The following is a 15,381-nucleotide window of genomic DNA, read 5'->3' on the forward strand; positions in this document are numbered from 1 at the left end:
GATTAGTCTGAATTCTTGTGTCATTGAATTAATAACTTCTTCAGTCTCAAGTTATTCACATTATTAAAGGAGAATGCTTGTTACCTAATAAGAACAGCTCCAAGGAAGAATTTCATTAAGGACAACAAAGCAAAGTACATTATATTGTTCCTACAATAAGATGAAGGAGTTGAATTGGATGACTTTTAATACCCCCTTTAGCCCTGACGGTTTTTGGGTTTTTTTGTTTGTTTGTTTGTTTTTCCGGTCTTCTGTCTTTTTAGGGCCGCAGTCATGGCATATGGAGTTTCCCAGGCTAGGGGTCGAATGGTAGCTACAGCTGCCAGCCTCTGCCACAGCCACAGCAACGTAGGATCCGAGCTATGTCTATGACCTACACCACAGCTCATGGCTACGCCAGATCCTTAACTCACTGGGCGAGGCCAGTGATCGAACACTCATCCTCATGGATACTAGTAGGGTTCATTAACCACTGAGCCATGACGGGAACTCCTAGCTCTGATGTTTTTTAATTTTGTGACAAAATAGAGGTCATTATAAGAGACAGAGATTTTTGGCTACAGGCCTTTTTCCCTCCTCAGGAGTTGCTCTATCATGTCTATCCCAGGATTAGCTCATTGCAATTCTTAGGACCAATTAGGACTTTGGGCTGGAAACATGTAAGAATCTCTGTCCAACAGACATATAACGAGTCACATATATAATTTTGAATGTTTTAGTAGCCATATTTTAAAAAGTGAAAAAAGTAGTTTCTACTGTGGCACAGTGTGTTAAGGATTCAGTGTTGCTACAGCTGTGGCATAGGTTGCAGCCACACTCGGACTTGATCCCTGGCCTGGGAACTTCCATATGCATGGGTGCAGCTGAAAAAAGAAAAAAAATAGTGAAAAAATTAAATTTAATTTAACCCAATGAATTTAAAATATTGGCATTTCGACATGCAATCAACATTAAATTATTAATGAATATTTTAGGTTATTATTTTCCTAGTATATCTTTGAAATTCAATGTTTATTTAACACTCAAAGCACATTTCAATTCAGACTAGTAACATTTCATGTACCTTAATAGCCACATGTGTCTAGGAGCTACTGTATTGGACAGTGTAGCTCTAGACCATGAATTTCCACCTTCACTGTACATTATAGTCATCTAGGGACATTTTAAAAGCCCTGATGTCCAAGCCAAACCCCAAACTCATTAAATTAGAATCTACTTGGGGTGGAACCCAGCCTCAGGATTTTTTTTTTTTTTAAGATACTCAGGTGGTCAGTGTTCCCACTGAGGCTCAGCAGGTTAAGGACCCAATGTAGTCTCTGTGAGGGTAGGGGTTTGGTTTGATCCTTGGCCTCACTCAGTAGGTTAAGGATCCAGTGTTGCCACAAGTTGCGGTGACAGTCACAGATGTGGCTCAGAGCCAGTGTTGCCATGGCTGTGGCATAGGCTTCAGCTGCTACTCCATTTCAACCCCTAGCCCAGGGACTTCCATATGCTACAGATGCAGCCATAAAAATCCCACTCCTAAGCAGCTAGTGTTTCTCAACTTTGGCTTAGAACATTTATATAGTTTTGATTTAAATAGCAATGCTCAATCTCCGTCCCTCAGAGTTTCTGATTTTAGATTCCCTCAGAGTTTCTGATTTTAGATTTGGTATTAGGCAAAGATATTTACTACAGTTTCCCCCAAGCAATAATGTACAAGCCAGGTGGAGAAACTTTCACAGACACCTTCAAATTCAGTTTTCTGCCAGCAAATTTATGATCTTCTTATCAGCTGATAATAGATTTCCACCTTGGTTTCAAGATTTACTTTCCAAAGTCTACCAAGAGCCTTACTCTTTGATTCTCATTTTTGTTTCCCTACCTAGGTCTCCACTTAATACCAACATACTATTCCATTTCCCATAGAGCTGTAGTCCCTTGCCTTATTAGTTTCCCCTTCAGGCACTAGAATTCTCTCCCAAGACTCCACCCAGTAAATAGGTCACATGCTGAAGGACATCATTTGAAACAGTCATCTGCCTGCCGAGATACACAAATATTACCCTTCTCTGAATTTTATATCATTGTTTGGTTGCCCATAGGACACTTTTCTCACCTCACAATAGATTTTCTCATTGGCAGGGATTTGTTCTACTACCAGCTACTTATTGTCTCAGGTGCCACAAACTTCCTCAGCCTTCCACTGTGTTTATCACCTCAGCACAGGCCTCACCCTAGTATTATATCCAGGTTATATATTCTCCCACTCTGCCCCATTCTGAGGCAACCAAAAAAATCTCACCAAACCCATGAGAAGGAATGTCTTAGTGATTTGTCAGTGCTCCTTTCCAGGAAGCTCGCACTAAATTCCCTTTTACTGTACATGATTATGATTTCTTCCCCTAATTTTATTCTTATGCCAAATTACACTTAGAATCCCGTGATTCTCAAGTTGGCCCATTCTCTTATGGGCCTCATCTCAGGCCACACATTTACCTGAGCTAAGAAAATTGGGAATGCTCTTTTCTCTTTTATTCCAGTTGGTCACCATGTTCTTTTCAGATTCTATCAATTTCCTTCACATTGCAATATTTCTCCACTGCATGTATCTTTTTAAAATGCATTGAAACTATAATCAAAAAGGTACATGCACCCCCATGTTCATAGAAGCACTATTCACAATAGCCAGAACATGGAAACAACATAAATGTCCATCAACAGAAGAATGGATTAAGAGGATGCAGTACATATATACAATAGAATACTACTCAGTCACCAAAAAGAATGAAATATGGTGATGTTCTAATTTCTATTCCAAATGCCAAAACTGTTCATGGGAAAGCTGAAAGCAGTGATAGTGGAGCTGAATCTGAGGAAGAAGAGGCCCATGAAGAAGTGAAAGGAGAAGAACAAAGTGATAATGAAAAGAAAATGATGAAGAAATCTGCAGACCATGAGAATTTGGAAGTTGTTGTCAATAATGGCTATGATAAAGACAGCTTGTTTAGGGTTTATAGATCGACATTCATGCCAGTTCCTCCCTGAATAGCAGAGGCACTGAGGAAGTAAAACCTGTAGATCAAAACTTGGAGCCAACTGGAAAAACTACTGTCTGCCTCCCTCAAGAGATAAATGATGATCATGTTGAGGATGTTTCAGCAATTCAGCATCTGACTAGTGATTCAGACAGTGAAGTTTATTGTGATTCCATGGAACAATTTGGACAAGAAGAGTCTTTAGTTAGCTTTATGTCGAACAACAGACAATTTTTTGTTATTATTTGGCCGGTAATCCCAGTCAGTCCTTGGAAAGCTCTGGTTTTCCTGAAGATGTTCAAGTATCTTCTGGAAATGGCAGCATTGGGGATATGAAGGCGGAAGGAGTCGAAGGAAAAAGTGAAGAAAAGCGTGGAGGAGACGATGGCGGGAGTAACAGCAAGCACTGCACTGAGAGAAATGGGCTGGAGAAAGTGAGGAATTCCCTAATGTCAGAAGAGGGAGAAGGCACAGGATGCAACATATGAGCAAAGGAAGCAAGGGTCGACAAGTGGGAAGTGGAGGTGATGGGGACGCTGGGGTTCAGACAGAGGGTTGAGGGGCGGCCTCAATGAGCAGATGGTTCTTGTGCTCTTGTGTCTGCAGGAGGACATGCAGAACATCCTCCAGAGACTCTACAAGCTGGAGATGCTGACAACTTCGCAGGCAAAATCATCAGCGTTACAGACCAGTAGTCAGTTCCCTTTACTGAGACTATCTTGGTGGCCCTTGAAGATGTCTCCTGGTGCATTAGTTTTTGCTATCATATGGCCTTTTATTGCCCAGTGGTTGGTGCATTTTTACTATCAAAGAAGAAGAAAACTGAACTGAAGAAAATGATATTTTACTGAAGAAGACTCCTGGGTTTGGATGACCTCAGGATGAAATGGATTGTGGAGCTCACATGAAAATTCTAGTTTGTGATGATTATACTTCTTTTTGTTGTCCAGTAGTTTGGTTTGTGTACATATATACATACATATTTTTTTGCACTACACAAATGATAGCATTTTAAGGACTAATGTTGCTGATACTTGAATAATCAGTCTCAACTAGGTTGTACATAGCATGTGAAGATTTACCCTACCCTTGAACTTGAAGGACATTAAATTATTAATAATTGTTTGGTAACATGTTTACCTGATTATCTCCCATAGAAAAATATAAGCTGCTTTTCCAAGGTACAGTTGTGATAATGAGAACAGATTTATAATTGAGCATTTTAAATTTTCTAAATATGAGAAATATTGCAAACCAGGAGTGAATTTCAGATGAGATTAAATCAGCTTTCTTCCTTAGTCACTGAATCGCCATGCCAAGGAGCAAAAAACAGCTAGAAGAATCTTTTCCTCGTTCACTTGTGGGCTGCTCAGAATCTTTCCTGGGCATTCATAGCCCTTAATTTAGTGTTCATGCATGCAAAGGAGAGCCCTGCATCCCAGGCTTAGTTTTTACAAATGATTCACAGAATAGACATAACCTGCTAAGGGAAATGAAGAAGAATGGCTTAAAGTAGGTTTGACAGTGTATTCTGAACCTACAGATCATTAATAAGATTTATACTCAATCATACACATGGATTCCTTTGTAATCAGTCATACACATGGATTCCTTTGTTTTTCTTTAACTGAGGATATCTTGTTTCTGCTTCATAGGGTGCTTTGAAATATAAAATGAAAAACTTATTTATACTGTTTTTACAAAGATCAAAAAGGAAACACACAAAAATCACTTTTCTGCAACTGGTAAACCACATAGACTGGACTCTTAACCTCTTAGTGCCTCAGTCTTTCTTCAGGTATAATATTTGAGATATACTAATTTCACAGAGGTCTTGGAGGGATGTGTAAGCTAGCCAGCATAGGCTTCCATATGAATAAGACATACCCAACTAATGTAAACATAAGTATCTCTCTCCTACCTTGCACATTTAGACCAAGAACACTGTAATTTGGGTACTTGAAGGCTTTGTTTGGAATTATTCTTCCTGTATACTTTTTAAAACACCCTGCTCATGTAAATGTACCTTGTACCTTAAAGATTCCTCTGATTCAAAGGCTAGGTATCAAACAATTTTTAAATATCCTTGGTATGATGTTGGGTTTGGCATCATGTGTTCAGAGTATTTTCAATAAGAACGTACTCCATCCCCAGTATAAAGGGTGGTCCTTTGTTTACCCGAAGAAAAAAGCGTAAGAATTCAATTTGCTTCTCCTAAGACTCTTTTTCCTTTTTTTTCTCTTACATGTAACTGGATTTTTTTTGTCTTTTTGCTATATCTTGGGCCGCTCCCACGGCATATGGAGTTCCCAGGCTAGGGGTCAAATCGGAGCTATAGCTGCCCGCCTACACCAAAGCCACGGCAACGCAGGATCCGAGCCACATCTGCAACCTACACCACAGCTCACTGCAACGCCGGATCGTTAATCCACTGAGCAAGGGCAGGGATTGAACCTGCAACCTCATGGTTCCTAGTCGGATTCGTTAACCACTGCGCCACGACAGGAACTCCTGTAACTGGATTTTTAAAAAATCCAATCTTGATTAAAATGTATCTGTCTAAAGGAATCTACTAATATTTGCTTTTTAAAAGCTGTCCTCTCTTTAAGGGAACAGAGTGAAGCAAGTAACTGAATTATATGTAAAAATAAAATTTAGACCTGAGGATTGGGGTTGTTTTCAAAACTTAGCTGTCAATATGGTATCAGAAAATGGTGGCTTTTCTCTTAATACATAAATAAATAAGATGCAAATTAAGAATGTAAAAAAAAAAGAATGAAATAGTGCCATTTGCAGCAACATGGATATAGCTAGAGATTATCATACTAAGTCAGAAAGAGAAAGACAAATACCATATGATACCACTTGTATGTAGAATCTAAAAAAAATGGCACAGATGAACCTATCTACAAGGCAGAAACAGACTCACTGACATGTGGTTGCCAAGGGGGAGGGAGAAGGAGTGGAATGGACTGGGAGTTTGGGGTTAGTAGATGCAAACTATTACATTTAGAATGGATAAGCAAGGAGGTCCTACTATATAGCACAGGGAACAGTATCCAGTCTCCTGGGATAGACCATGATGGAAAAGAATACAAAAAAAACAATGTATACATATATGTGTATATGCATATGTTTATAACTGTACTTCAGAAATTGGCCCAACATTATAAATCAACTGTACTTTCATAAAAAGTAAAAATTAAACACACACACACACACACACACACAATTAAACAAAACTTCCTGGCATCCATCTGCCTACAAAAGTTAAGTACAAGTTCCCAAAGATGGTCCATAACAATAAAATTAACAATGTATATGATTGCCAGAACAGTTTTAAGAACCTCCCATTTTTCAGTCTGTCCTCAGTCTTTGTTTCAGCCTCAACTGGTTGCATTTCTGCCCTGTACCTTCTGTTTAGTTATTCTAATGCACTGTGCATTTGTGTACTTTTCCCGTGTTTACTATTCCTTCTGCCTGGCATACCCATCCTCATTCTTTACCTGGGAAACATTTTATTTTCAGAATTTAAATGGAGTAGTAGCCTTTCTGAACTTCTGAAAATTGACATTCTTCCTCTATGGATCTTTATCTCTTTGTACTGAATTACATTACTAGCATGTACTGAATTATTAATTATTTATGTCTCTCTACCCAGTTAGGATGTGAGTAGAAATTTCTTATCTATCACTGTGTTCTTATCCCTGGTACATGTTAGATGATCAATAAATATTAGACATAGGTAGATGTAGTACTGCATAAAAGGATCATGGTTTCATTTATACAAAACCGTGTGAATCCTTTTATTTCCACCTATTTGAAGAGTTAATTGTTGGTATGCCTTCTGAGACCATTTAACTGGAAAATTTATGAAGACTTCGGTCCCAAGTTTCTTTTTTTCTTCTTTTTCTTCTCATCTCAAGCATCTTTACCCAATTTTCCAGTGCTATTCATTGCCTTGGAGGAAGATGTGCTAGGAACTAGAATAAAGCACTAATACTTATTTCCACAAATTTATGTCAAAGGCTAATAATAAGGTAAAGCACCTTGATTTGCTAGAACCACCTTGATTTGCTAGAACCACACAATTCGAAGGAGAAAAATATTTTAGTTTCCCCAAAGTCAGAGTTTGGAGAAATGAGCATAGTTTATACTAGAGTCTTTCAAATTTTTTGGATAATAACTCACAGAAGTAAATATCTATTACATTTTGATCCAATATACAACACACACACACAAACATACACACAGAGAAGTAAAAGAGAAGTTTCACAAAACAATATTTACTCTTATTATGTGATAGAGTAGTATTTTCTATTCAGTTCGCTTGTTTAATTTTTTAAAATATTATATACCCTATTAATGAGTAACAATTTATCCCTTGAAAATCTGTGACTTATACTCTAAATTCTAAAATGGGAAGAATTAACTCTTTAATGTAGGGACACCTTTCTCACCATTAGGAAAAGTGATAGGAGTTCCCGTGGTGGCTCAGTGGTTAACAAATCTGACTAGGAACCATGAGGTTTCAGGTTCCATCCCTGGCCTTGCTCAGTGAGTTAAGGATCTGGCGTTGCCATGAGCTGTGGTGTAGGTCGCAGACATGGCTCGGATCCCGAGTTGTGGCGTAGGCCAGCGGCTACAGCTCCAATTCTACCCCTAAGCCTGGGAACCTCCATATGCCGCAGGATCAGCCCTAGAAAAGGCAAAAAGACAAAAAAAAACAAAAACAAAAACAAAAAAACAGGAAAAAGAAAAGTGGTAAAATTTCAGCTAGCTGTCAAGAAGTGGATGAGAGGGGCATAACAAAAATTTAGATCCTGTCTTACCTAGAAAACTCAAATAGGTTTAGAGGAAATTCAAAGAAATCAGTGAAGACGAACACGGGTCCCTTAGAGAAGCTTTGCAGGAAGCTAGCTGCTCCAGGGCTTTGATGTCTGAGACTGGAGGAGGAGATTGAGCAGCAGAGGCTGAAGGTGCACTTACAGAGGTCCATACACCTGCTAGCATGGGCAGGGGAAATAGCAGCGTGTCCTGGAAGTCTCAAGCTATTTATGGAAGAGCTGAGAGATCTGGCAGACTAGAAAAGGCCTGAAATTCAGGTGAGGGAACTCCAAATGCATGAGATCTTGTGACCAGTCATCATAGCAGCACCATTTTGTTTCCTCAACATTTGGATGGCTCCCTTCAACTTCGAGGATACCTCATTCTCTCAAAGCCTCCACTTAAAAAAAATTTTTCTACTGTAGTTGATTTACATTGTTCTGTCAATTTCTGCTGTATAGCAAAGTGACCCAGTCATACATATACATACATTATTTTTCTCGTATTACCTTTCATCATGTCCCATTACAAGTGATTGGACATAGTTCCCTGGGCTATGCAGCAGGACCACATTGCCTATCCATTCTTTTTTTTTTTTTTGCCATTTCTTAGCCCGATCCCACGGCACATGGAGGTTCCCAGGCTAGGGGTAGAATCGGAGCTGTAGCTTCCGGCCTACACCAGAGCCACAGCAATGCCAGATCTGAGCCGCATCTGCAACCTACACCACAGCTCATGGTAATGCTGGATCCTTAACCCACTGAGCAAGGTCAGGGATTGAACCTGAAACGTCATGGTTCCTAGTCGGATTTGTTAACCACTGAGCCATGACGAGAACTCCTGCCTATCCATTCTTAATCTAACAGTTTGCATCTATTAACCCCAATCTCCCAGTCCATCTCCCTTCCTCCCCCTCCTCTTTCGCAACCACAAGTCTATTCTTTATGACTGTGAATCTGTTTCTGTTCTGTAGATAGGTTCATTTGTGCTGTATTTTAGATTTCACATACAAGTGATATCATATGGTATGTGTTTTTCTCTTTCTGACTTACTTCACTTAGTATGATAATCACTAGTTGCACCCATGTTGCTGCAAATGGCATTAGTTTGTCCTTTTTATGGCTGATTAGTATTCCAGTCTGTATATGTACCACATCTTCTTAATCCATTCATCTGTTCATGGACATTTATGTTGTTTCCATGTCTTGGCTATTGTGAATAGTGCTGCAATGAACATATGAGTGCATGTATCTTTTTTAATCAAAGTTTTGTCCAGATACATGCCAAAGAGAGAGATTGCTGGATCATATGGTAGTTGTATATTTAGTTTTCTGAGGAACCTCGACACTGTTTTCAATAGTGGTTATACTGATTTACATTCCCACCAACAGTGTAGGAGGGTTCCCTTTTCTCCCCAACCTCTCCAGCATTTGTTATTTGTAGATATTTTAATGATAGCCACTCTGACAAGTGTGAAGTGGTACCTCATTACAGTTTTGATTTGCACTGCTCTAATAATTAGTGATGTTGAGCATTTTTTCATGTGCCTGTTGGACTGAAATATCTTCTTGGGAGAAATGTCTATTCAGGTCATTTGCCCATTTGTCAGGTAGGTTGTTTTTTTGCTGTTGAGTTGCATGAGTTGATTGCATATTTTGGAGATTAAGCCCTTATTGGTTGCATCATTTGAAACTATTTTCTCCCATTCTGTATGTTGTGTTTTTTTTTAATGCTTTTCTTTGCTGTGCAAATGCTTTTAAGTCTGATTAGGTCCCATTGGTTTATTTTTATTTTTATTTTTATTTCTGTTGCCTTGGGAGACGGACCTAAGAAAACATTTATACAGTTGATATCGGAGAATGTTTTGTCTATGTTCTTGTCTAGAAGTTTTATGGTGTCTTGTCTTATGTTTAAGTTGTTAAGCCATTTTCAGTTTATTTTTGTGCATGGTGTGAGGGTGTGTTCTTATTTCACTGATTTACATTCAGTGGTCCAGTTTTCGCAGCACCACTTTCTGAGGAGACTGTCTTTTCCCCATTTTATATTCTTGCCCCTTTTGTCGAAGATTAATTGACTGTAGGTGTCTGCGTTTATTTCTGGATTCTCTATTCTTTTCCATTGGTGTGTATGTCTGTTTTGATACCAGTACCACACTGTCTTGATTACTGTAGCTTTGTAATATTGTCTGAAGTCTGGGAGAGTTATGCCTGCTGTTTGTTTTTTTTTCCCCCTCAGGATTTGTTTGGTAATTTTGAGTCTTTTATGGTTCCATATAAATTTTTGGATTGTTTGTTGTAGTTCTGTGAAAAATGTCATGGGTAATTTGATAGGGATGGCATTAAATCTGCAGATTTCTTTAAGTAGTAAGGCCATTTTATGATACTAATTTTTCCAGCCCAGGAGCATGGACTATCTTTGAATCCTCTTTAATTTCCTTGATTAATGTTTATTAGTTCTCAGCATGTAAGTCTTTCTCCTCCTTGATCAGGTTTATTCCCAGGTATTTGATTTTTTGGGGAGCAATTTTAAAAGGTATTTTTGTATTCCTTTTCTAATATTTCATTGTTAGTATACAGAAATGCCACTGATTTCTTTCCCTTTTTCTTTTTTTTTTTCTTTTTTGTCTTTTTTAAGAGCCACACCCAGGGCACGTGGAGGTTCCCAGGCTAGGGGTCTAATTGAAGCTGATGCTGCCAGCCTATGCAAGAGCCACAACAATGCCAGATCTGAGCTGCGTCTGTGACCTACACAACAGCTCACGGCAACACCAGATCCTTAATCCACTGATCCAGGCCAGGGATCGAACCTGAAACCTCATGGTTCATAGCAGAAATGCAACTGATTTCTAAATGTTAATCTTATATCCTGCTACTTTGCTGAATTTGTTGATCAGTTTAAGAAGTTTCGGGGTTGAGTCCTTAGGGTTTCCTATATATAGTATCATATCATCTGCATAGAGTGACAGTTTTACCTCTTCTCTTCCTATTTGGATGCCTTTCATTTCTTTTGTTTGTCTGATTGCTGTGGCTAGACTTCCAATACTATGTTGAATAAAATTGTTAAGAGTGAGTATCTTTGTCTTATTCCAGATTTTAGCAGGAAGGCTTTCAACTTTTCTCCCTTGACTATTATATTGGCTGTGGGTTTGTCATAAATGCCTTTTATTATGTTAAGATATATAAATTCCCTTCATACACACTTTGATAAGAATTTTTATCATGAATGAATGTTGGATATTGTGAAATGCTTTTTTGCATCTATTGAGACCATCATGCAGTTTTTGACTTTTGTTAATGTGGTATATGACATTGATTGATTTGCATATATTGAACCATCCTTGTGAACTTAGGATGAAACCCACTTAGTCATGGGGTATAGTATTTTTTATGTGTTGTTGGATTTGGTTGGCTGAAATTTCGCTGAGAATTTTTAGGTCTATATTCATCAAAAATATTGACCTGTCCAGAGTTCCTGTTGTGGCACAGTGGAAACAAATTTGACTGGGAACCATGAGGTTGCTGGTTTGATCCCTGGCCTCGCTCAGTGGGTTAAGGACCTGGTGTTGCCATGAGCTGTGGTGTAGGTCACAGAGGTGGCTCAGATCCCAAGTTGCTGTGGCTGTGGTGTAGGCTGGCAGCTACAGCTTGGATTAGACCCTTAGCTTGGGAACCTCCATTTGCTGTGAGTGTGGCCCTAAAAAGCAAAAAAAAAAATACATATATATATATATATATATATATATGTATATATGTGTGTGTGTGTGTATACGTGTGTGTGTGTATATATATTTGTGTGTGTGTGTGTGTGTGTGTGTGTGTATATATATATATATATTGAACTGTAATTTTCCTTTTTGGTAGTATCTTTGTCTGATTTTTTTATTAGGGTGATGGTAGCTTCATAGAATGTTTTTGGGAGTGTTCCTTCTTCAATCTGTTGGAAAAATTTAAGAAGGATTGATATAAGTTCTTCTTTGTATGTTTGGTAGAATTCGCCTGTGAAGCCATCTGGTCCTGGACTTTTGTTTGTAGGGAGTGTTTTTATTACATATTCAATTTCATTTCTAGTGATGTGTCTGTTTAAATGATCTATTTCTTCCTGATTCAGTTTTGGCTGGCTGTATGTCTCTAAAAAGTTGTCCATTTCTTCTAGGCTGTCAAATTTGTTGGTATATAATTGCCCATAGTATTTTTTTTTTTTTTTTGGAATTTCTGCAATATCCATTGAGATTTCTCCTTTTTCATTTCTTATTTTATTTTTTGTGTGTGTGTGTGTTTTCGCTCTCCTTTTGGTGAGTCTGGCCAGAGGTTTGTCAATTTTGTTTACCCTTTCAAAGAACCAGCTCTTGGTTTTATGGATTTTTTTTCTTATTTTATTAATCTCTGTTTTATTGATTTCTTCTCTGATCTTTGATTTCCTTTCCTTCTGTTGACTTTAGGTTTGTTTGTTCTTCTTCTAATTCTTTTAAGTGGTAGGTTAAATTGTTTATTTGAGATTTTTCTTCTTTTTTTAAGGAAGGCCTGTATAGCTATGAACTTCCCTCTAAGAACTGCTTTTATGGCAACCAATAGAGTTTTGTTTTTTTTTTTTTGCCCTTTGTCTTTTTAGGACTGCACCTTTGGCATATGGAGGTTCCAAGATTAGGGGTCTAATTGGAGCTACAGCTGCCAGCCTACACCAGAGCCACAGCAACTCGGGATCTGAGCCACAACTTCAACCTACGCCACAGCTCACAGCAACGCTGGATCCTTAATCCACTGATTGAGGCCAAGCATTGAACCAACAACCTCATTGTTCCTAGTCGGATTCGTTTCTGCTGCACCACAATGGGAACTCCATACCCATAGATTTTTAACAACTTCACTTTTATTTGCCCAGGACACTCGCTTCTCTATAAGCAATATACCTCACAGTAAATGACAAATCTCTCACTAGCACCCTTAAAGTTTCTTTTGCCTACCCTTCCAGCAAATTCTCAACTCTGTATACCAGTTGTATGATTTTTTGGCTGTAAACCATGGCTATAAAGTATTGCCTAACTGTGTAGAATGGGGTAATTCCAAATGCAGGCCACCCAGTCTCAGCTGGTCTTTTAATACTGTATGAAATTCCTTTTAAAAATGTAGTGTGTTAGTATACATAGTCTCCAAAGCTCTGGTAATCTGTCATCTCATTTACTTGTATTGAAATAAATAATAGCTAGTGTTTATTGAACATTTATTGTAATTGGTGTTCTACAAGCATTATCTCTCTCTCTCTCTCTCTCTTTTGTTTGTGCTTTTTTAGGGCCTCATCTGCACCATGTGGAGGTTCCCAGGCCAGGGGTCTAACTGGAGCTACAGCTGCCGGCCTGTGCCACAGTCACAGCAGTGCCAGATCTGAGCTGCATCAGCGACCTATACTACAGCTCAGAGCAATGCTAGATCTTTAACCCACTGAGTGAGGCCAGGGATTGAACCCACAACCTCATGGTTCCCAGTCAGATTGGTTTCTGCTGCACCACGATGGGAACTCCAGGCATTATCTCACTTGATTTTCAAAACCACTTTAGAATGGGTACTATTATTGACCTCATCTTTCAGGTGAATAAATTTAGGATTAGAGACATTTGCTCCTGGTCACTTTTAGTATATGAAAGAGTCAGAATTCAAATCAATTCTTCTCTGATTTGGAAACAATGTATTTTAACCACTAGGCAGCTCTGCACACTTTTCAACAGGCTATTCTTTTTTTTTTTTTTTTTTAACCTTTTAATTTTTAAAAAATTGAAGTAGGAGTTCCCGTCTTGGCTCAGCAGAAACAAATCCGACTTGGAACCATGAAGTTGCATGTTCAATCCCTGGCCTTGCTCAGTGGGTTAAGGATTAGGTGTTGCTGTGAGCTGTGGCATAGGTTTCAGACATGGTTTGGATCTGGTGTTGCTGTGGCTGTGGTGTAGGCCTGAGCTGTAGCTCCGATTTGACCCCTAGCCTGGGAACCTCCATATGCCACAGGAGCAGCCCTAAAAAAAAAAAAGCAAAAAAAAAAAAAATTATTAGCTCAGCAAGCTAATTCCATTTTTCACTCTCATAGCCAAGTTTTGTGAAAGAATAGTCTATACCTCTGGTCTAAACCCTTGAAATTGTGAGACCCATGAGGACAGAGACCACATCTATCTTCTTTATGGTTCTCCCCATTCACCCTCCATGCTTAGTACTGTTGAGGCACTAATAGGCACTTATTAAGGTTTTATTCACTTAATGATTGAATGCATGGAAGAAATAAGTAAAATTTGAAAATTTTGGTCATCCTGATTCATCTGAAGTCAAATTCATTATTTTTCTTCTGCATGTCTGTTTCTCCTTTTGTAATAATTTCTTCTCCCTTAACTCACATATGCAACAAGTTACAGGTACAACTATTACATCAAACTAGTAGATTAATACAAATTTACATTTGTCTACAACTCTCCTTTGAAAATTTTTTTTTTTCTGGGACTGGTTTCTCCCTAGTTCTGGATAAGATCTAGGTCAAGGTCCACAATTTTCTGATCCATTTTGGTGAGCAGCAAACTCCCAGGAGTTGATTAAATACATTCCACACAAGTGGCTTTTTCCTTAAAAGAGATTTTTAGATCAATTGCTAATATGTATATAAGTATCATGTACATCTATATCTATATATTATATGCATCATGTATATGATAAGCATGATATTTAAATTAATTTATATGCAATTATATGCCATGTTGTTATATTCTTTGTTCCTGATTCTTGGTCCCGATCTTTTTGATTCATGCCCTTTAGTATGAATTTTTTCAGAAGACCCATTTTCTCATCAGTCTACCTATGTTTGATGCACCCAAGTCTATTAATTTGTTCTAATATATTTTTGTTCCATGATCTTCATATTGGTGGGCCCATTTACTTTGGAAGAGGTAGGTTTAATTTGTATTTATTTGGGAGTACTTTAGTGGATGGCATCATATTCTTTCATGCCCTCAAAACGTAACAGTCCTCCTGGCCTCCTGATGTTTTTCCCATTCTACACTTATTCCTTAGGATCCAGCAGAATATAGAACCTTGAATGGTCAAGCTACATATTCGTGTTCGAAGTGTTAAATGTGTGAGACATTATTCTTGAACCCAGATAATCAAAACTCAAGTTGCATAGTCCATTGTCTCTGCAATGGGAATGATACAAACTCAGAACCAAAATTTGCAAAATTCAAGATCTGAGAGTTTCAGTATTAGAATTTTATGAAGTTATTCCTGCCCTTACCCACCATACCCAGTGAGGGCTTTCTTCTTACTCCTCGCTCATCCCACCTCCATGTATTCGACCCTCCTGTCACTCGCTTTTTGGCAGGAGTAACTCCACTTGTGCCTAGGTTCATGATGTGGCAGCTGTTTTCATTACCATCTCATTATTTCACTGAGAGGGAGATGTTTCCATGGTGATGCTGAATTGAGTAAGTAGAGATTTTACTACACAGAGCTTTTATCTACTCAGTGTTCCACTTACAGGTGAATTGAGCTAGAACCTTTCCAATAGGAAA

The 15,381-nt window shown here is 38.4% G+C and overlaps 1 pseudogene; it reads left to right on the forward strand.

The window, feature by feature from the left end:
- Positions 1–2,766: 2,766 nt before the first annotated feature.
- Positions 2,767–3,997, forward strand: LOC100515915 (acyl-CoA-binding domain-containing protein 5 pseudogene; annotated as a pseudogene).
- Positions 3,998–15,381: the final 11,384 nt, after the last annotated feature.

The sequence above is a fragment of the Sus scrofa genome, chromosome 9 (assembly GCF_054392235.1).
Source record: "Sus scrofa isolate SSC_HxYL_T2T_F1_AM1 chromosome 9, Sscrofa_HxYL_maternal_Yorkshire_Landrace_v2.0, whole genome shotgun sequence".
Lineage (NCBI taxonomy): Eukaryota > Metazoa > Chordata > Mammalia > Artiodactyla > Suidae > Sus > Sus scrofa.